At 42.9% G+C, this 22,216-nt stretch overlaps 1 protein-coding gene across 1 annotated transcript in view; it reads right to left on the reverse strand.

Moving 5' to 3' along the window:
* The window catches only part of sema6a (sema domain, transmembrane domain (TM), and cytoplasmic domain, (semaphorin) 6A), a 152,680-nt gene extending 130,803 nt beyond the window's left edge, over positions 1-21,877 (reverse strand). Inside the window, exon 1 of the mRNA XM_067982996.1 lies at positions 21,800-21,877. The gene's annotated coding sequence lies outside the window, so the exon portion shown is untranslated. The remainder of the gene's footprint in view (positions 1-21,799) is intronic.
* Between the last annotated feature and the right edge of the window lie 339 nt (positions 21,878-22,216).

Consider the following 22,216-nt stretch of genomic DNA (forward strand, 5'->3'; position numbering starts at 1 on the left):
ATATCATCACTTGTTAATTAATTGTACGGTGTGCACTAGCCATTGATAACACTATGACACCCACCCCTGGCAAAAACAATAACAGCAAAGAGTCAATGCATTTAGAAGAGGAGAAAGGAAGAAAACGGATGGAAAAATAAGAGGAAATGCAAGGGAATTTTCAGTTTGTTTGATGGATGTAAATCATTCAACTTTACTCTTATGGGTTGTAGAGTAATCTGGACTCCCTGCTGAATTTGCTGCCTTTAATCTCTCTCAGGTTTTCACTGTTATCCACATTATTCCTATCTTTTAGCATATCACCAGGCTCCTTTCTATGTCTATACTGTAAATTTCATCTGGCACCGCAATATGTAACAATTAAAGAAATTATTGCAGCCTGTTGCACAAACAATTGTATTTTTGATCATTGACAGTGTTATGTCCAAAGTATTCAAATCTCTGAAAGGTATCTAGGAGTATTCATAGTTAACATTATATGGCAACAGTGCATATAATACTTGGATAGATTAGGGTGGCCAGCAGCTCTCTCAGCAGAAAGGAGAAAACTTGAATTCATTGTTCAGTATTTAGTGACCTGCCTGGTACTGCACAATTCTCTTTCTTTCTCTCTGTTTCAGCAGTTTGATAGAATCTCAGAGACGAGCCATCGCTGGCTGATTTTTAACAGGAAACAAGCACAATAAAGGCACTGAAGATTAATGTGAGAAGTATGTGTCTCTGTATGGGAGCATCAACAACATGACATGAAAAACGATATTGTCTCCAATCACTTGTTATTGCCACGTTATTTTCAATACTGAATGTCTGGCAGATTTTTCATACTTCCTGAGAAGGGCAAAGTAAATGTATTTGGATCTCTCATCAACAGTCAGTGACTGTTCTATCACAGATTTAATGGCTTAAGACTGGTGACAATTCAGCATCATTTTTATGCATTTAAGAGGGTAGAGTGCAAAATGCTCGGTAGGTATTGGGCTATGCTGCCTAAGGAAGTGTTTCATCAGTCCTGCAACAGATATGGAATGCAAAGCACTGACGTAAGAGAAGCACAAAGGAACCTGTCCAAGTGATTAAAGTCAGGCATTTGAGGGCCTCTGTGAATTACAAATGCAAGAGCCGTGTTTACTCTCTGCGCATGTAACAGTGACCATTGTATCGCCAGGCAGCTGGCCAGCTACACGTATACTGCCAAAGGTACTTCAGCATGAGTCAACACATTAGATGAGATGAGTAAGGAAAGCATATTAGAAAAGGGAAGTAGTTAAACAATAAGGAGATAAAATAACTGCGCACATTCCATTTAATCTGTTGCTACATGTACAAAGTTCAGAGAATAACATTGTGCAAGTGTTGTCTAAAACTTTATTCTGAGCCATTTATTCTTTCTTAAGAAGCATTTAGTCATCAGGCTAAAGTTTGATAAAGTTTGATAAAGGCTGATGGTTCAGTGACTAAGTATACCAGTTGGTGTGGATTGTGCCATACAGACCAGGGAAGTCTCAAGTTTTATTCCTGGTCTGTGCTGACCTCAATCAGGACAGCGATGGGCACATTACATTTGGTCTCTGTGGCCCTGGAAAGGGAAGGGAGAATTGTTGAGGCTTCCCACTTCTAACTACAATCCAGTAACCCCTGCTTGATGTCAGGTAAGGGCAGGATCAAGCTGAACAAAGTGAAATAAGGACTAAACAACTGATATTAAATTAATAAACTAAACCTTTTTTGCCATGTTTCTCCTTTTCTCCCATGAAGGCACTTACTTGGGCTGGGGTATGGATCCACAGCCAATACCTGACCATTCTTTATATGTGAGCCTAGACATTTCCCTGCTGGATTCCCACTGACAAATGAATGCCTGCCAGCATCACTGAGGAACATTGGCTTATGCTGCAGCATTGTAGGCTTTGGTAGAGACAGAGGCCTTGGGCCAGATTGGAGGGTGAGGAGGTCTTAACTAGCCCCCTCCCTCCTCTTGTGGACATCAGGGCCATTACTGCTGCTGCCTTGGGCCTAACCTCACCTTCCATCAGGAAGACCCCAGGAACAGTAGTAAGAGGACCGGATGGCAGAGAAATAGTTTGGGAGGCCAGGCCCCATAGCCCCTTCCTCCGACATTTACACATGGCAGGTGGGGAAGTGGCAGCTGGTGGTGGCCCTGGCATGGCTGACGGGAGAGGCACTTAGCCAAGGGTGGGAACGCAGTGCCTGGATTTACTGCCCAGTCTTGCCTCTTTTTCTGCCACTATGCTACCTGACAGCGGAGGAAAAGCCAACTCTGAATATTAGCAGGCTATTTGACTGTTGAAGTCCAAATTTGTCTGGCTCACATCCACACACACTTTCCAAATGAGAAACTGGAATCTGAACTTTTACCCTCCCATTCCAGGTATACCGAGACCAACTGCAGTTCCTGAACCACTGCCCAGGTTCAGATCAGCTATCTCAGCAAAGATCAGAGATCGAATCTGGGACCTTCTGATAGGTATCAGTCCTGCATCATATATTTACCCATTCAGCCTTCAAGATAGCTCATTAAATATTTGTACATTAGAAGAATGATGTAATCATTTTGAAACAACAGGTTAGAAACACTGCCATGAACGACAGGCAAAATTGTCAGCTCCCTCACCTGTACTGCACATTGAGTGTTTAGCAGACATTTTTTAGTTTAAGAAAGAAGAATCATCATTTGTCATATCTGTCTGACAATGACGTATTTTGGTCAGATTTACATCACTGCGCTTGTGTTTCTAAATAAATGCAAACAAATAAAAGGTGCCAGTTTTCTTCCTGTCACCCTTCCCATTTTCTCTCCTTGACCCCTGAAGGCATTGACTCTGTGGTGCTGGGGCATGGCTCCACAGGTACTGGCTGTCCATCAGTATCTCATCCAAGTGGCCATTCTTCCTTTATGAACTTAGACACTGAATATTAGCAGACTATTCAACTGTGTGGGCATCATAGCCAACTCTTACCCTGTCCTGCCTGACATCCATATGTTTTGTTCACCTAGTAGGTGACGCCATACAGCAATTAGGAGCGAAAACCTAAGCTGATTTTCCCTGTCCTAAGCCAGAGGCACTGAGGCCAATTGTAGCATCTGGCATTGTGGGTGAGATCAGTCTACTCCACACAGACCTGTGATTGAGTCTGGGACCTTCCTGGTCTGTATAGCTCATCCCTGGGAAGTGAGTTTACCAACTGAGCCATCCTGGGAGCCTTGCCAAACAATTCAATTTTTATGTAGACATTATCCTTTTAATCACTATTTTCTAGCCCTAAAATAATGGCAATTTTGACTGAATTGCATTTATTTTTCTAGTCAAGCTTTTATATATGACTTCAATTAATTCATGTCAAGTTTATTGCATCATTAGCTCTTAGCAGAAGCATTAGAATTTAATGCACATTATAAAACAATACTGCAAATTCAAAAACTGAATGCAATTATAAGACATGCTTTTCTCATTTTAATGTTATTTCATTGAATCCATGATGGCTGGTTATAAACAATAAAGCTATCCATTATGTAAAACTATTAATAGCCAGATAGACACATTGTTTTAAAGTTTGATAGAAAGTAGACATGGACATCAATCTAAATACCATCCTTTGATACCTCCAAAAAAGCAAGATTCTGATAGGGCTATGTTGTATTTAGCACTTAACAACCAAATAATGATATTTAATATTGCACCTAACTCACCACATAAGCATTAACAACTGTAGACAATTAACTATTGAGAATGAAATGATTGCTGGAAATCCCAATGATAGCTTTCTGTTTCATGCCACTAAGCACTTCACCTGAGTATAACAAAAGGAACATGCCTACTGAATTTACATGGAGCACCCTCCTCATCTGACAGATACTAACAGCTGCCCTGACACTCCTTGCCAATACCCATTCAACCACAAGATTTGCACACATTCAATGCAAGCACAGCTAAAGCTGTCTATAAAAAATGCTAAATATAGGTTTTTTAAAAATTGTGGTGTCTGATCTTTATTACTTGTTCCTCTAACAGAGGATTTTGATTGTGTAGCCATTAAAAGATCACAAACTGGTTAGTGATTATAAAATTAATCTTTTCTTATCAAGATGAACATAATTTTTTGATATTTATAGCTTCCTATCACAGCAAGGGCCAACAATCAGATTATTCAAATTGAATTTATAATAACTACAAAGCACCAGCTAGTCAGTCAGATTTATGTTGGTGCAAATCTGTTTATAATGAATGGGATTAAATGTGCATTTAATCCCATAAATGTTCAAGGTCTTAGCACAGTGAAAGTCCAATGCTCGATCTTTCACTTAGCTGATTGGTCAATGGAGCTATTGTTGATGTCACAGAGCTATCACTGACAACTGTGAAGATGAATACAGCACACGGGTTACAGTTTTTCAGCAATGGCAACTAATGCTTTCTTCACTGCTGGCAGCTCCATTGCTCTTCACTGGCAGTAACTGCTGCTTTCCTTTGGTACTAACTACACCGTTGCGCTCTGGTTGCAGCATAGTTGGTCACATTCCATTCCATGTTTTGTGATGGATGGAGCCAGCTAGGTTATTGATACCAGAAAATGTTTAGAGTAGGATGTGAGCTAGCATGTGCCAGAGAATGATGGTTTAATGAACAAATGCATAATATAACTTAGGCTGCTTTCAGCAGAAATGCATTCTATATCGTTTTTCAGTGCAGTTACTGTGCAGTTATTCACTGGTAGCCACTATCCTGTCATTCCCTATATCACTATCCTGTCATTCCCTATATCACTATCTTGTCATTACCTGTATCACTGTCATGTCATTGCCAATATCACTATACTAGCATTCATTGTATCACAATCCTCTCTCCAAATCCTCCCTCAGTGCTCTGGCTATGCCTGCACTATTTTCTTCTCACCAAGCCCTTGCCTCAAGTTTTCCAGACCCAGCTCTCTTTTTTCCCAGGCCATCCCGGAGTGCTCCAATTCGAGCTTTGCTCTTCCCACCCACTGAGCCCTACTGCAAGTACTCCCATCTCATTCTTTTGTACTTGTCACCAGAAAAGGTAGGTAGCATAGAGTATGCTGACGAGCCTATAGTTCCATGTCTCTGGGCTTCCATACATTGATTCCTATTAGAAGCTTTATATGGAAATCAACTATCTGACAATTGATTCAGTGAGGCCAATCTCAAGAAAAGTATCAAGTGTTGTAAGGTTCAGTTGGGGATCCATTACTGAAGAATAATATAATCTATGGGAAGATTGGATCTTCCCCTTAGGTTTAATGGTTCTGATTTTGTCATGTTCTAGAATAGAATAGTATGTACAATATTGAGATTGGTAACCATTAAATGTGATAGTCTAAGTAAGATATTTAATAATGCTTGTTAAATACTGAAGCATAATTTTCCGATGAAGAGAAATGGAAGGAGTAATTGTTAAGTACTAGAGGTTCATTTATATAACTGTGACACGAGTGATATCATTTATCTATTTACTTAATCCATTTTTCTAACTCTGGAATGCAATAGGCAATACATTTCTTTCTTTCTCTACCTGTAATGGGTGAGGAGCACACTATTTATTTATGGACTCAATTTATTGAAATGTTTTTTAAAATCTGAAAGCATCATCGCAGGAGATCCATTTGTTTACATTAAAATCTCCATGTTATTTACATAAATAACTATTATTTACACTCATAAGCATCCACCATTTACATTAACAACTTTCCATCATTTACATATGTAACTATTATTTACATTAATAAATGCATGTTTTTTGACATTATTAATTCTGCTGTTAATGAGCAGGAGATTTGCATCAGATAAAAATGAGCAGCTGTGGTGAAAGGGGGGCTTCTCCCTCAGTAATTCGGGGGGTTGACTCTTTAGAAATATAAGATTTAAGAGGTTTTGGCAGCAAGGCTTCCAATAGAAGCCTTTTTCCTTTTAGCACGCCACCATCTGTGATTGTTTTGTCTGACGTTTCACTCACAATATTCTGAGCCACTTCAGAGACTGAGATTTGAAGCTGGTTTTCATTCTTTTGAAGATGGCAGTCTGGCCCTGAATGAAATGAAATTTGCCGCTGTTCCAGAGTATATGCTGTGTGTGTCTGAGGACAAATAGTACTGTAGTCCTCAAAGGGAAAAAAGAGTCCCTTTTAAAATCTAAATCTTCAGAACAGAAATTTGAAATCCAGCAAATGAATAAAAATATTATTTTCTTATTTTTTGATCTCCTAATATTGCTGATTGTTGCTGGGATATAGTTCCATTACCTCACCAATCTTAGTGGCCCTCTTGTTACACTGGCTGAGATGAAAATATAATTTTAAGGTCATTTTATGTACAAGGGACAGGACAACACTCTTTCAAGGTTCAAATGTTGATGGAATTGACAAATCACTTAGGACACCTTTATATTGCAGGGTTGACTCCTATGGCAACAGCACAGCTGATAGCCACCTGCAGTATAAGTGGTCTGATGTGCTGCATTGGAGGCAGTAGACATCTCTTGCAACATAGGAACATAGGAACAGGAGTAGGCCATTCAGCCCCTCGTGCCTGCTCCGCCATTTGATAAGATCATGGCTGATCTGTGATCTAACTCCATATACCCGCCTTTGGCCCATATCCCTTAATACCTTTGGTTGCCAAAAAGCTATCTATCTCAGATTTAAATTTAGCAATTGAGCTAGTATCAATTGCCGTTTCCGGAAGAGAGTTCCAAACTTCTACCACCCTTTGTGTGTAGAAATGTTTTCTAATCTTGCTCCTGAAATGTCTGGCTCTAATTTTTAGACTGTGCCCCCTACTCCTAGAATCCCCAACCAGCGGAAATAGTTTCTCTCTATCCACCCTATCCGTTCCCCTTAATATCTTATAAACTTCGATCAGATCACCCCTTAACCTTTGAAACTCCAGAGAATACAACCCCAATTTGTGTAATCTCTCCTCGTAACTTAACCCTTGAAGTCCGGGTATCATTCTAGTAAACCTACGCTGCACTCCCTCCAAGGCCAATATGTCCTTCCGAAGGTGCGGTGCCCAGAACTGCTCACAGTACTCCAGGTGCGGTCTAACAAAGGTTTTGTATAGCTGCAGCATAACTTCTGCCCCCTGTACTCCAGTCCTCTAGATATAAAGGTCAGCATTCCATTAGCCTTATTGATGATTTTCTGCACATGTTCATGACACTTCAATGATCTATGTACCTGAACCCCTAGGTCCCTTTGGACATCCACTGTTTTTAACTTTTTACCATTTAGAAAGTACCCTGTTCTATCCTTTTTTGATCCAAAGTGGATGACCTCACATTTGTCTACAATGAATTCCATTTGCCACAGTTTTGCCCATTCACCTATTCTATCAATATCGCTTTGTAATTTTATGTTTTCATCCACACTGCTTACAATGCCACCAATCTTTGTGTCATCAGCAAACTTAGATATGAGACTTTCTATGCCTTCATCTAAGTCATTAATAAATGGTTTTCCTTCCTGCCTCTGACTGAAAGTGCAGTTGGTGACAGCAATAAATGGTTTGCGCCGATGCCATTTGCTAATTTGCGTCCAGCTGCACAGGCCCGGGATGCAATTTCAGTATTACTGATTCGTACGTAAGAATATAAGAAATACAGGCCTTCCCCCTGACAGCAGGGAAGGTTCTGTGGCCAAAACAAGAAAGTGGCTAACTGCGCATCAAAGTTGTGTTTGCTACTTCAGGTAGCCCTGCAGGTTTAGTGTCTGTGCAGTTCTATGTTGTTGCCGAATCCGTCTTGCCATATAAACAGGGCACATTCATCAAAATGGAAACTGGCATGATTACTGAGCCACTTCCAAAAAAAGGGCATTTTGTTCATCTTTGTTCCTTTGTTAGTAGCAAAACTAGACAGCCTCTCCGCTATCTCACTGGGTAACTGCATCACCCAGTGTGTGGTACGGAGCCAACAGACCAGAGAATTACCAGATTCAATCCCCAATTTGTGCTGAGTTAGTTATAGCCTTGATCCAAACATGGACAAAAGAGCTGAATTCCAGAGGTGAGGTGAGAGTGACTGCCCTTGACATCAAGGCAGCATTTGACCGAGTGTGGCACCAAGGAGCCCTAGTAAAATTGAAATCAATGGGAATCAGGGGGAAAACTCTCCAGTGGCTGGAGTCATACCTAACACAAAGGAAGATGGTAGTGGTTGTTGGAGACCAATCATCTCAGCCCCAGGACATCACTGCAGGAGTTCCTCAGGGCAGTGTCCTAGGCCCAACCATCTTCAGCTGCTTCAACAATGAACTTCTCTCCATCATAAGGTCAGAAGTGGGGATGTTGGCTGATGATTGCACAATGTGCAGTTCCATTCGCAACCCCTCAGATAGTGAAGCAGTCCGTGCCCGCATGCAGCAAGACCTGGACAACATCCAGGTTTGGGCTGATAAGTGGCAAGTAACATTCGTGCCAGACAAGTGCCAGGCAATGACCATCTCCAACAAGAGAGAGTCTAACCACCTGCCCTTGACATTCAACGGCATTACCATCGCCGAATCCCCCACCATCAACATCCTAGGGTTTACCATTGACCAGAAACTTAACTGGACCAGCCATATAAATACTGTGGCTACAAGAGCAGGTCAGAGGCTGGGTGTTCTGTGCGATTGACCCACCTCCTGACTCCCAAAGCCTTTCCAGCATCTACAAGGCATAGGTCAGGATTGTGATGGAATACTCTCCACTTGCCTGGATGAGTGCAGCTCAAACAACATTCAAGAAGCTCGACACCATCCAGGACAAAGCAGCCCACTTGATTGGCACCCCATCCACCACCTTAAGCATTCACTTCCTCCACCACCGGCGCACTGTGGCTGCAGTGTGTACCATCCACAGGATGCACTGCAGCAACTCGCCAAGGCTTCTTTGAAAGCACCTCCCAAACCCGCGACTTCTACCACCTAGAAGGACAGGGGCAGCAGGCGCATGGGAACAACACCACCTGCACGTTCCCCTCCAAGTCACACACCATCCCGAGTTGGAAATATATCGCTGTTCCTTCATTGTCACTGGGTCTAAATCCTGGAACTCCCCACCTAACAGCACTGTGGGAGAACCTTCACCGCATGGACTGCAGCAGTTCAAGAAGGCAGCTCACCACCACCTTCTCAAGGGCAATTAGGGATGGGCAATAAATGCTGGACTTGCCAGTGACGCTCACATCCCATGAATGAATTTAAAAAAAGTTGATGTGTCGTAGGCAGCATTTAGGGCACTACAAGTGGATTCAGCAGATTTAGGATAGAAAGGAGAACAATAAGCCAGGGTGCTGGATAGTGCATGCGGGGAACAGAATTAGACCTGCCTATTGCCCATTGAATACTCTACCAATACGCTCACGTGTAAATTTTCATTTTTACCACATGGGTGATGATCTGGCGGAGCTAATTGGCCACCTGTTGGTGAATGTGTATCGTTTTCATTCCACCCAAAATCAAAGATTAGTCTCTGCTCACACAAGATGAATGGTCTCTTTGGCAAGACACCACAGCATTGATGATGACCATGAAATTGCATTCCAGTATGTGTCAGTGATTTCCAGGAGACGACGAGAGAAAATTGGGAAAACTAATGGAGCTGGTGAGGATTTAGGGATTTAAATGTTTATTCCCAAAGTAATTATCAATTAAGTCATGATATAAGGGGAGATTCCATGGGCTCGATTTTCCCGGGAAATTGTATTGGAGGCGGGGAGGCTCTGAAAATCAGGGAAATCCCTTTCAGGTTCGGAAGCTGGCTCCAACCCGCCGACTTGGGCGTCCCGAATCCGGAAGTCCCACCGGCAATTAAAGCCGGCAGGATGATAGTTAAAGAGCCAAATGTACCTCATTGAGATACTTACGGCACTTTACTTGTGACATATTAGGTAGTTGGAACGATTTTTAACTTACCTGGGCGGCTTGCCCACCGCTTCTGCTTCATGCCTGGTGATCAGGCAAAAAGAAACAAAATAAATTTAATAAAAAACCATTGCACAAAGTTAAAACACAAAATCAACCTACCTTTCCACCCTGCTCCGATGCCCGATGTCTCCATCTCCAATCTTCCCCTCTTATTCACCCTTTCCCCCCCGATCTCCTCCTCTTCACCCCTGATCTTCCACTCTCCCCTCCGATCTTCCCCTCTCCCCTTGATCTTCCCCTCTCACCCCCCCCATCTTCCCCTCACACCCCCTGATCTTCCACTCCCCCCCACCCCGATCTTCCACTCTCCCCCCCACCCCGATCTTCCACTCTCCCCTCCACCCCGATCTTCCACTCTCCCCTCCACCCCGATCTTCCACTCTCCCCTCCACCCCGATCTTCCACTCTCCCCCCCACCCCGATCTTCCACTCTCCCCCCCACCCCGATCTTCCACTCTCCCCTCCACCCCGATCTTCCACTCTCCCCCCCACCCCGATCTTCCACTCTCCCCTCCACCCCGATCTTCCACTCTCCCCCCCACCCCGATCTTCCACTCTCCCCCCCACCCCGATCTTCCACTCTCCCCCCCACCCCGATCTTCCACTCTCCCCTCCACCCCGATCTTCCACTCTCCCCCCCACCCCGATCTTCCACTCTCCCCTCCACCCCGATCTTCCACTCTCCCCCCCACCCCGATCTTCCACTCTCCCCTCCACCCCGATCTTCCACTCTCCCCCCCACCCCGATCTTCCACTCTCCCCTCCACCCCGATCTTCCACTCTCCCCCCCACCCCGATCTTCCACTCTCCCCCCCCACCCCGATCTTCCACTCTCCCCTCCACCCCGATCTTCCACTCTCCCCCCCACCCCGATCTTCCACTCTCCCCTCCACCCCAATCTTCCACTCTCCCCTCCACCCCGATCTTCCACTCTCCCCCCCACCCCGATCTTCCGTTCCAGCACCGGATGACGTCTTGCTCTCTCTCTTTCCCTCTACCCCCCTCACGTTGCAGCTCCTGACTGCAGCCAGCCTGTCAATCAGGCTGGCTGCCGAGCACGAAACCCGGAGAGCACATTAATCACCATCAATCACGATGCGATTGCTTCGGAAACGTTAAGTTTTGTTTATGTGGGTTTGCCACGTGCACCTTCACCCACCCCCCCCACCGCTGCCAACCTGCCACCTGCCCCATGATCCTTCTCCCAGTGGGGAAGCAAGGAGCCTGGATCAGAGGCAGGCCTACAGAATTGTTACCCTGATTTTCCGATCCAAACATTTCTGCAGGTTTGGCTCCCTCCTGGCAGAGTGTGATCACAGAAACGCCATGATATTACAATCACATTGTGGGATCACAGAAACGCCATGATATTACAATCACATTGTGGGATCACAGAATCACCTCCATATTACAATCACAGTGTGGAATCACAGAATCACCTCCATATTACAATCACAGTGTGGGATCACAGAATCACCTCCATATTACAATCACAGTGTGGAATCACAGAATCACCTCCATATTACAATCACAGTGTGCAATCACAAAAACAAAACCATATTACAATCACAGTTTGGAATCACAGAATCACCTCCATATTACAATCACAGTGAGGGATCAAATAAACAAGTCCATATTACAATCAGGGTATGGGATCACAGAAATACCGTCAGATGATAATCACAGTGTGGGATCACAGAATCACCTCCATATTACAATCACAGTGTGAACTTTGGCTGTACAAGTGGTTCTGTGACCAATCTTTAGTTCTGCCTTGTGTCCTTTGCTGCTAAAACTCTTGAAATCTGGGTTTCTTTATTTTTGTATATCTTGTTGTTTAAAGCATTCACTTTTCAGGTTCAATTAAAAGCATTTCCTGTTGTTTCCAAAAGGAGGCAGATATCTCTTTTTTTTCACCAATTTTCTGCACTCAGTACCTCTCCTGAAGGTAATAATGCCTTGCTAGGGTATTGTTCCATAGGCTCCAGTATCTTGGCCAAATATTTATGTGTGAACTTTGACGGTGAATATGAACAGGAAAGCCCAATCCTGTCCTCCCCTGGTGAATAAATACACTTCTATCTGGAGTCGTTGAATAATTGGCTAAATTTCCTCTCCCTAACCTATGGCATAGATTTTCAACTTCACTGCCTGGGCAGTGATCTGGTGGGGTAGATCGCACAGTCTTTGCAGAACATGCCTGATTTTCACTCCTTGATTTCAATAGAACGAAAATCAGGCAAATTGTGTAAAGAGTGTGTAATCAACCCCGCCAGATTACTGACCGGGCAGTGGAGACGGAAATCTACTCCCATGAGAGAGCAATTGTAGCACCACTTCCAGTGCCCCAGCAGAGATTAGCAGGGATTAAATCTAGGATCTGACCTGGACTGCGTGGTTTAGCTAGTCACTGATTAAACTCCAAGTGGAGCAGGGACAGACATCTTCAATTAAATAGTGGAGGAGGGTGCAAGAGCTAAGATCTGCTCTGAGTCTCTCAGAGGATGATATGGTTGAGGATTTGCAGACTCTTGTTTTTTTAAGCCTTTAGGCACATATTACACAGAGCAGGTGCAAGTGTGTGTAACCATAGAATTACATAGAATGTACAGCACAGAAACAGGCCATTCGGCCCAACAGGTCCATGCCGATGTTTATGCTCCACATGAGCCTCCTCCTTGCCTACTTCATCTAACACTATCCTTCTAACCAGAACAGAAAAACAAAATATTATACCAATTCTTTTAGCAAAAATACCTGACAATTTTCACATTGTTACACCGGACAGATTTTCTAAGCTCTTCTCACTTCACCAACAATTGGTTGAGATTTATTTTAATGCTTGTGCTAATCTTAGAAGAACTAATGTTACAGTAGCGTATTCCTTTAGTACTCCAACACTGCGGTACTAAGTGTCATTGGGCCCATTACACAGAGTAGGTCAACAGGGGGTCTTTTAACTTTTACACCAGCACTTCCTGAAAATGATTGCAATTTACTTCCTGTAAATAAGAACTTTTCCGTTTTAGTTAGACAAAGTATGAATTATAACCTGGATATCAGCTTGGTGCTGGCACATTGTGTGTGCATGGAATTGGAATAGTCAGCATCAGTGACACTCTATATTGCTTTGCTTTGGACGACACAGTACAGCAGTTCTCAACTCCCTTTTGCAAAACAAGCAATTTTCTTGACCCTCTTTCCCCATAAATGTAAGGTATCTGTGACTAACAAAATGATTTAAAAAAAGTTACCCTGCTCCCTGAGGCACTCTCCAATCCCCTTTAGGTACTCCTCCCTATCATTCTGCTCTCTCCTACTAAGGTGATCCTGGCTGTTACTCTTCCCCGAGAGGCACTGTTCAATTCTCCTCCAGTGCTCCTCCATGTTGCTTTGCTTCTAGAAGCGCTGGTGTTCCCAGATCTCTGATAGCTCCATGCTGCAGCTCCTGTCTCCCTAATGAATCCTCAGTGACATTCTGGCTCCTCCCCCACCTGAAACGATCAATCAGGGTCTTTGCCACACATCAGAAGACAGAATTCCTGATCTAGCAAAAATTATTGTGAAATCGCAAATCCTCACTAGTAGGGTGCAGCAGAAAGTCCACAGTTGGAACAAGTGAGAGCTCCAGCTGAGATAGAATTCAGATTCAGTAAATAATTGAGTTTTCAAACCTTTAAATCAGGTTCCAAGCCTTGTGTAAAAGTTTCTTGAATTACTTATGATTTTGATCTACAACCGTACAAGTACAGCTTGCAAACTAGTATATTCATGTGAAAAAGCAGTGCCAACAAGGTTTATTTTCAATATTTTATTACCTATTAAGATATTACTGACCTAAACCATTCAATTGTAGATGAAATAGAACCAAATTGAATGATTTATAATATCTCATACCCCGTGTGAACCTGAACCTGAAGCTATTAGTTAAATTGAAGAATTAAAGTGTAGCTTCCCAATTAGCTTGTGGGTAAAGTCACTGCTCATTGTGACCTAAGGGTGGGCCTACCAGGAGTTCCCAGGTTTGTCCTGTGGCACTGAGCTACCTGTGGCAGCAGTTGTGGCAGTGCCACTGGCCTCAGTGCCCCTGGATTAGGGAAGGAAAAAAATTAGACAGAATCCTTCTTTGGAGAATAGAGGAAAGCCATTGTATGAGATCTGAAGATATAACTACACAGAGGAGCTGTGAACTGGTACATTCCAGGAACTGAGCTGTTTTACACTTTCAACTTCAAGTCACTAATTCCAATTGGATGGAGCAATTGCTTATTTTGCAGAAATTAAAGCAGGTGCAGACCAAACACTTTTAAAAATCCAAATGACCTAAGACATTTTTGGGGAGAAATTCAACGTGGTTGTGCCCGTTTTTTGGGCGTAAAATCAACTTTTGGGGGAACCAATTTTGGGTGGCGATCTCCCGTGCCCAATCTCCCCCCAGAATTATGCCGGCTGACAAATTGGAAGGGGGTGACTTCTAGGTGTGCAGGGCGTCCACCTGAAACAGGCATTAGGCATTTGAAAATCGGGGTCCTAATGCCAGTTGTAGGATCCCGATTGAAATGAGTCTGTGAATGGGCGAAGCTTGCATTGTGCATACCCCACATAGTTACTCCAGGTCCTGAGGAGCCTAACCAGTGGCCCTTAAAGGGATCATTGGAAGCCACTCAAAGAACAACCAGCAAACAGCCCCCTCTGCTTCGATTTCCCCCCCCTCCCACCCCCCTAGAAACCACCCTTGGCCGCAATTTCTAAGACCTCAACTGGCGAGCTGCATTGAGATGCTTGATTGGCGTATGCAGCTCGCCTGTTTTGTTCAAATAAGGCTTGATAGCAAATTTGGCTGGGGCATCTCGGCAACGTCTTTGGGAGTGTGTTCAGATCGTATCACCCATTTACGACAGAGACTGGCGTGATGTGAATTTCTCCTGCTTTATCTCACTCAATGGTAAAATCCTTAATGTTTGACCAGAATGCTTGAATTTCAATGTTTTCACTTTAGATGAGGTCTGTTGAGAACCTATTTTACTGCAGTCAGCAGAAATACGCAGAAAATGCTTTGAAACATAATATTTGTTCACCACATATTGTACAGAGTTCATTTTTGGACAGTTTTTCGCCTCTCGTGTAATTGGTTTTTATAAACTACTGAATTATTTTAGGCTGCAGTTAATAATTGTATGGTGCATTTTAATATGAAAAACACATCTTGAGTGTCTCACTTATAATATTAAAAATGTACTGCTGCACAACTTTGCCAATTGAAGCTTTACATTAATAGCATACAAATCAAAGATTACAATGAAAGAGCAAAAAGAAAACTTTTCTAGGTTTGTCGGTTTAGGGTTGAGTTGTTTCATTGAGGGTTAAAAAATTAGCTCACAGTTTCTCTTAAATTCCAGGTGGCCTCCATTTTTCCTCCCACATTATCCCTCAGATGCCATCACTGAGATTAGCTGAGCTTCTGCTCAACCTCCCACACACACACACACACACACACACACAATCACACACACTTTCCATGAACACTGCATGTCATCATGCCGAGCCCTCTTTCATACCAAGACAATAGCGACCGTAACTAAATGCTGCCATATGTCCTGAACTCTTCGATCCCATTGTCCTTCAGGTTGTATTCAGTATTCTTACTAAAGGCTTTGGTCGATGTACTTACCTCTGTCCAGCTGAGAGAGACAGTAGAGGAAACATTAAAAAAAAGCCCCCAGTCAATCCCCATTCTAGTGATCAGAAAAGCCACATCTGTTGTATTGTTACTGTACAGTAGTCCCGGTCTAAAGGTATTGTCAGCCTCTTCTTTTGGTTATGGATTTCATTCAGAAATGTGCTACAATCATTACTGACTAAACCCAAAGTCTTTGGTAGAACAAAAATGACTGAATTCCCAATGAAGCCATCTGACTAGTGGCTTTAAGTATTTATAATTTCTAAGTAATTATTACAAACATTAATAACTTTGAATGCTTTATCCTTTAACCAGAAGCATCTGTCACCATTGACCACAAAAGTGTCCTGTGACTCTGCTTTAAAAAAGCTGGTATTGCATTGTAAGCAAATCACAATTTTATGAAGAAATTGTTTCAAGTGTGGAAGAATGTTTTTTCTGTTGCTAATTTTGTCCCCTCTTTCTTTACTGAAGAAGTTGATTTCTTGCTGCGATGTAGTTCCATAAGGATCAGGCACCCTCTAGTACTTCATGCTACTACCTATTTTTCATGTGTGAACCCTTAGCAATCAATCTCAGTAGGTTATTTAAGCTAAAAGTGAAAGAGGCATCACATCTGAACATTTTCCATCCTCACCCATGTCCACACATATCCATTTCGGGAGGAGTCTGATTCCTATCCATTCACACCTGCTGGAAAGTGTTTGGGAGTCATTTTAATCTAACCCGTCTAACAGGAAACTAACAGGATTGGACCAGCTGCCCGTTTTACACCCTGTCCCATTTACTTTCCACTGAGGTCAATGGAAAGTAAAATCAGGCGGGAGTTAAAACAATCAGCTGATCGGATCCCGTTAACTTCCCGCTGGGCGGATTAGATTAAAATTATCCGTGTGTGTTTGCACACGTGCACACATATGTGGTTGAATGTTGAATATGGACAACATTGGACTTCAATGAGTTGCTCTCCATGGCCCCGATATTACCAGGGAGAAAGGATGGCAGCGGGGGGCGGGGGCGACTGGACGTGTGGGTAACCCACCCAGTGATAGTGTCGTGGGTAATTGCGGTATCTGCTAGCCTCCATCGAGCTTCAAGCACGGCTCACCAATGAGTCCATTGAGGCCCTGACAACGGCCCTTTGGACTCAGATTGAGCAACATTCTGCCGCCTTAAACAGGCAGGCAGATACACTAGCACTGGCCTTACAAGGCTTCACACATGTCCTCCAAACTGTTATCCAGCAGGGTGGTAGGAGTGATGTGGGCTTGGCACAGGAAAGGGATGATGGTGAAAGGGGACATGGAAGTGGGGACACCACTCAAAGCGTTCCCACGTCTCACCCATTGCCCCCCTCTCAACCAGTACCCGCAATGCTGTCTCCTCTCCAGGTGGTCGAGTCTGCCCCTGCGCAGGTGCAGGTGGAGCAGTCTTTGGAGGGGCCCTCACGGGCACTGAAACCCAGAGGGCATCCGCCCAAAGCATCTAATCGGTCAGGGCATGACCAAGAGCAACCTGCTACTACCTCTGCTGCAGCCATAGGGGAAGCACCACGTAGGAGTAGTCGGAAGCGTAAGTCAAAGGTTTTGTGAGCACAAAGGGGATGTAGAAGGGTGTTTGGCGGTTTGTCATGTTTTTTATTTATATTTGATTTTTGTTAATGGCACATTAAATATTATTATTGTCACCACTACTGCCAAGTATTGGCCATTCTTGACTGGCTTGTGTAATAAGTCCCTTTCATGAGATTCACCATGAGCACCCACACTTGATACCACCCATTGGGTCACCCTACAGTGGGTGTATGTGTAGTTGCACGACTATTTTGTGCAGGTGCCTGTGGCACAGCACTGTGTTGTGGAGCTCCACGTAGCGGAGGTGGACGGCGTGCCTGGCAAGGCCGGTGATGTTGCTTGTCCTCGGATGAAGTGATGAATGCAGCTATGGCCCTCACCCCATCCTGATGGTGTGAGTTTGAGGGGGTCCGCAAAGTAGGTAAATGTGTTTGCACAGCAGAGCTTAGGGTATAAATTAATAATTTTGAGTGGAAAGACAAAGGTGTTGCAGCCAAATCTTTGTCTGAAGTGACGGAGTGCCCTGCTGCAATAAATGAGGTTTTCCCCCTGACTGTCAAATAATCCTTTGCATCTCCCACTGGCTGCTGGCTGAAACACGTCTGCTCCAACAGGGAGTGTTTCCCACAGCACGGGAAACACGCTGAGGATCCTTCAAAATTGCACCCCTGCCAAAATCTCCTGTCAATGAGGTCTGTCAAGTACCTCAACTAGCTAAATAACGATCTAAATTATCATCCCGCCGACTTTAATTGCCAGTGGGAGTCCCGCATGCGGGAGCTGTGCGCGCGCCCGAACGCATCACTGGGGAACCCGGAAGTGAGCGGGTTGGAGCCAGGCTCCGAACCCGCTCCGGGATTCCGCCATTTTCGGAGCCCCCCACCCCCAACACACCCGCTTGGCCATCCGAAAATTGGCCCCCATGTGTTGAACAACCGGCCAATGCGCTCGCTCCCTAGACTTACACTGGGAGAATTGCACTTGAGTGGGATATCTGAGTTTTGTTGGCTTCTTAGGATTTGAACTCCAGCATAGCAGTACTTTCAGGAGAGGAGGGGAGAAGATTTTGGGGTGGGGGGGGGGTGGGTGGAGATTATATTAAACTGATTTTTTTCAAACTACTTCCCCCCAAACAAACATATTGGGGGAAATGTTTCCTTTGTGTCCTGTATCTAACAAAATTGTAAACCCGGTCTTTTATAAAGAGCTTTACAATTTCATTACACAGAATGCACTGAGGAAATCTTCATCCAGTGTGTTTACCTGCCCTTTTTCCGATCAACACTATTTTATTTGGCATGCTTCTGCAGGTTTTGTGGACCCTGTCGCTGGCATTAGTACGTAGCACTTTCAGGAAATTAAAAAAAAATTCTTCCCTCCCCTCACAGCCCAAAGTAAAACATTTTTAATGGTGCTGATTGGTCTGGGGTTTATTTAGTTACAGAGTCCTGAAGAGAATTTGAAGCTAAAGTTGGTGTGCAAATTCTGGACTGCTTTTCCCACCACAGGTAATTGGGTTCCAGGACACTTCACTGCACAGATGGTCGAAGCTCTCCGTAACACAACATTTCGATAGATTTTTTTTGTCGCTTTCAAGATAAATGGGTCTTGAAAGTGAAATTTCCTCACAAAGGAAGCACGTTTCGCAAACTTTTTCAGAATTCGCAAAAAGACAGCTCATTGCTGGAGGAGATCGTCCGGTTGAATGCGTTGGCTTGAAGGCAAAGTCCTGTCAGCCACTTGCATTAATAATCAAAAAGGTGTGTAACTGAAACCAAGTGGTGCAGTAAAAAAATTATCAAGGCTCAACTCTGTGCTTTCTGTTTACAAACAGTAGTTTCCCCAGTGAAACCACTCAGCAAAAAAAAACCATAAATATTGTTGGCTGTGTCGACAACCAACAAATTATTTGCTGCCTAAGTGTTAGCAAAAATGTTCGAACATATTCCAATGGATGGGTAAGAGAGTGTTTTAACGGAATGAACTTTTTTTAGGTCATGGTCTTCAGAATTTTGAAATTATAGTATTTATATCAAATTCAGTGGAGGAATAATCCAAATAGTGCTAATTAATCAATAAAATAATATATTCTGCAAGTATAAAGCAAATTGTTCTGTTCTTGTCTCAAACCTTATGACTTCACTTTCAGGAAAGACTGTTACTGTAGTGAAAGTACTAAACGTACTAAACAGAACAGATTAATAAATGTTCACAAGATAAATAGACGAGGAAATCCATTCAAATTGTCTTAGCTAGTCTCTCTAGAAAAATGTAGTCACCCCCATCAACCATCCAACTGTCTCTTAAATAACATAAAGGTTTTTTTCCACTATCCTAGCCAGAAGTCCATCCTAAGTGTTAATCACTCTATGTGTGAAGACAAATTTACTGACATTGGTCCTAAATTTTCATCAGTTTGAACCTGTGTCCCTTATTTTACTTTCATAACAACCACAAATTAGTGTTCTGGATTTACTTTTTCTATACCATTTAATATATTGTATAGCTTTATAATCTCCCCTATCAGTCACCTCTTCACAAGACTGAAGAGCCTAAATTTCTCCAGTCTTTCCTCATACTTCAAAGCTCCGACACCAGAAGTCAGCCTTGTGGCTCTTCTATATATCAACTCCAGGGTTGGAATATTTCTCCTGAGTCTTGATGAGCAAAACGGTTAACAGTCACTTTCTTTTTGAGATGTAGTCTTCTCACCTGCCAACGGATCCCTCGAATGACTTCCTCATTCAAAGGTATTTGATCGAAGAAACAGCAATCATTTACTATCTTAGCAGCCATTTTATTTTAACTCAGCGCTCAACTCGAGAGCACACTGACATTCCTCTTTAATGATTTTTCCTACTTGTCACTGTTGCATTGTAAGCCAGCTATTCCCATTTCATTTTTCACAGTGCATAATGCACTTATTCAAAATGAGAAATCTGCACGATTCATTACAATGAGAGAACTCTGTGTAATGATAACTTAAACATCTCCACTGAAATCTATCTGAGCCTGCACCTGTTAGTCACGCACAGCAGGACTGTCCATCAGCCAGGCTGATGGCCTCAATTTCAGGAGAGAAATTACCATCCCACCAGGATATGGTAAATTAGAAAATTCTACCAGTGTTTGCTCAGCAGGTCCACCTTGCACATATTGTATGTCTCTCAGATGATTAATGACAGAAAGCAGTGCTCAAGTATCTTCAGAAACTACAAGATAAACAAAAGATTTAACTCTTTTATTTCTAATATTGAGTGAATACATTGCTGCCTGATAATAATGAAAAAGTACCTAAAGCAACTCCGGCAGCTCAGTTTTGCCACAGAGGAAGAAGGATGCAAAGGCCATTTGTGAATCTACAGCCGGTAAACCTCACATCACCTGGTATAAATAGCATGGGTTTCTTTACAATCACACCTCTGAAGCAAAATCTCCCACCTCTGACTCTGGTGCAGCTTCAGGTTGTGAATCGGAGCTTTCATAAATAACCACCCTGCAAATCTTCTACTGGTTTTAACCAAATATGTCACAGCATGCTGCAAGTAGTTAATTTAATATCTCCTGGAGCACACTCTGCTGGGTCAGAGTTAGGCCCCAAAATGAATCATAGAATCATAGAAAGGTTACAGCATGGAAGGAGGCCATTCAGCCCATTGAGTCCGCGCTGGCTCTAAGCAAGAGCAATCCAGCTAGTCCCACTCCCCCGCCTTTTCCCCGTAACCCTGCAAAGTTTTTCCTTTCAGGAATCCTGAGGGACTGCATTCACCTCAGCTCACCTGACCTAAACCAAGTACAACCCTTGTGAGAAACTATACAAATGGGGCATAGGAAAAATATGGTCATCCCAGATAACGTTTTCTTTCTCCCTGTCATTTTATTTTTGAAGTGCAATGTATTTTTAGATTGAATAATGGAACCTGCTTATGGCATATGAGCATTTTAGTGAAAAGCAGAATAATGTTGAGAAAGCACCAAAGAAAAAGAGAGTGAAATCTTTTCCAAGAAATCTTACCTACTGTTGTTTTCTTTAAGATTTTATCAGATCCTACGAGACAGCAAATATCCTGCACGATTTACAATGGGTCCAAAATAATTATAGGGACTACTTTGAAAACAATCAGATTATCCCACTGGATATTCTGCTAGTTATTTTAGTTTGACTAAAATCTGTCGTACAGCAATACGTTGAACGGTACACTTTAAAAAACACAGCCAATGTTGGGGATCATAAACACAGAGTCACATTACAACACCTAACTCACAATGCTTTTTGATAAACACTGGATATATAGCTCAACTTCCCCAGAACAAGTGGTTTGAAATCATTTCTAGTCTATTTTAAACTTTTAAAATTTAGATTCTGTTAAAATAATAAAAGATAATTTTTATCCAGAGATGCAGCTGCTAATACTTTCTCCAAAACAATATTCTTTTCCAGTTTGGTTACATCATTGCACACATCACAACATCATTATGTTTCCTTACTTCACTTTATTTTTGATTTTGTCTTTTTATATATATATTTATATATATGTGCCAAGTTTGATCTTAAAAAAACATGATTTGTTTCAGGTATATGTTACAGAAAATGAACATACCTTATTTTCTTGTCCTAAAAGCCTTACGTTGAACCCAGTTCAACAATGTAGCAGTCTACTATTCCTGATAGTAACCCACTGACTTACTGATGAAAGATTGACCACGTGCTGGAATATACAAAGGAACTACGCACAGGATGGGTGACATGGGGAGGGCTCTTCATACGGCCAATGGTTCCACAGGATTCTATGTACGTTCTGTGCATTATTAAAGGAAAATTAGGTGCTATCAGCTGAAATCAGCCATCCTGGAAAAGGAAGCATGGAATTTGCAGCAGGAAGGGATCTCCCATCCTGCGGAAGAATGATTAGGATCAGCTCTGCATGTAACAGCTTCCCAAATTTGCCAAGTTTTCTCAATTTAGAAATGGTGAGAAGCAGTTACTGGTAAGCAGTGTACTGTATACCAAACATATT

Source organism: Heptranchias perlo, chromosome 4 (assembly GCF_035084215.1).
Source record: "Heptranchias perlo isolate sHepPer1 chromosome 4, sHepPer1.hap1, whole genome shotgun sequence".
NCBI lineage: Eukaryota > Metazoa > Chordata > Chondrichthyes > Hexanchiformes > Hexanchidae > Heptranchias > Heptranchias perlo.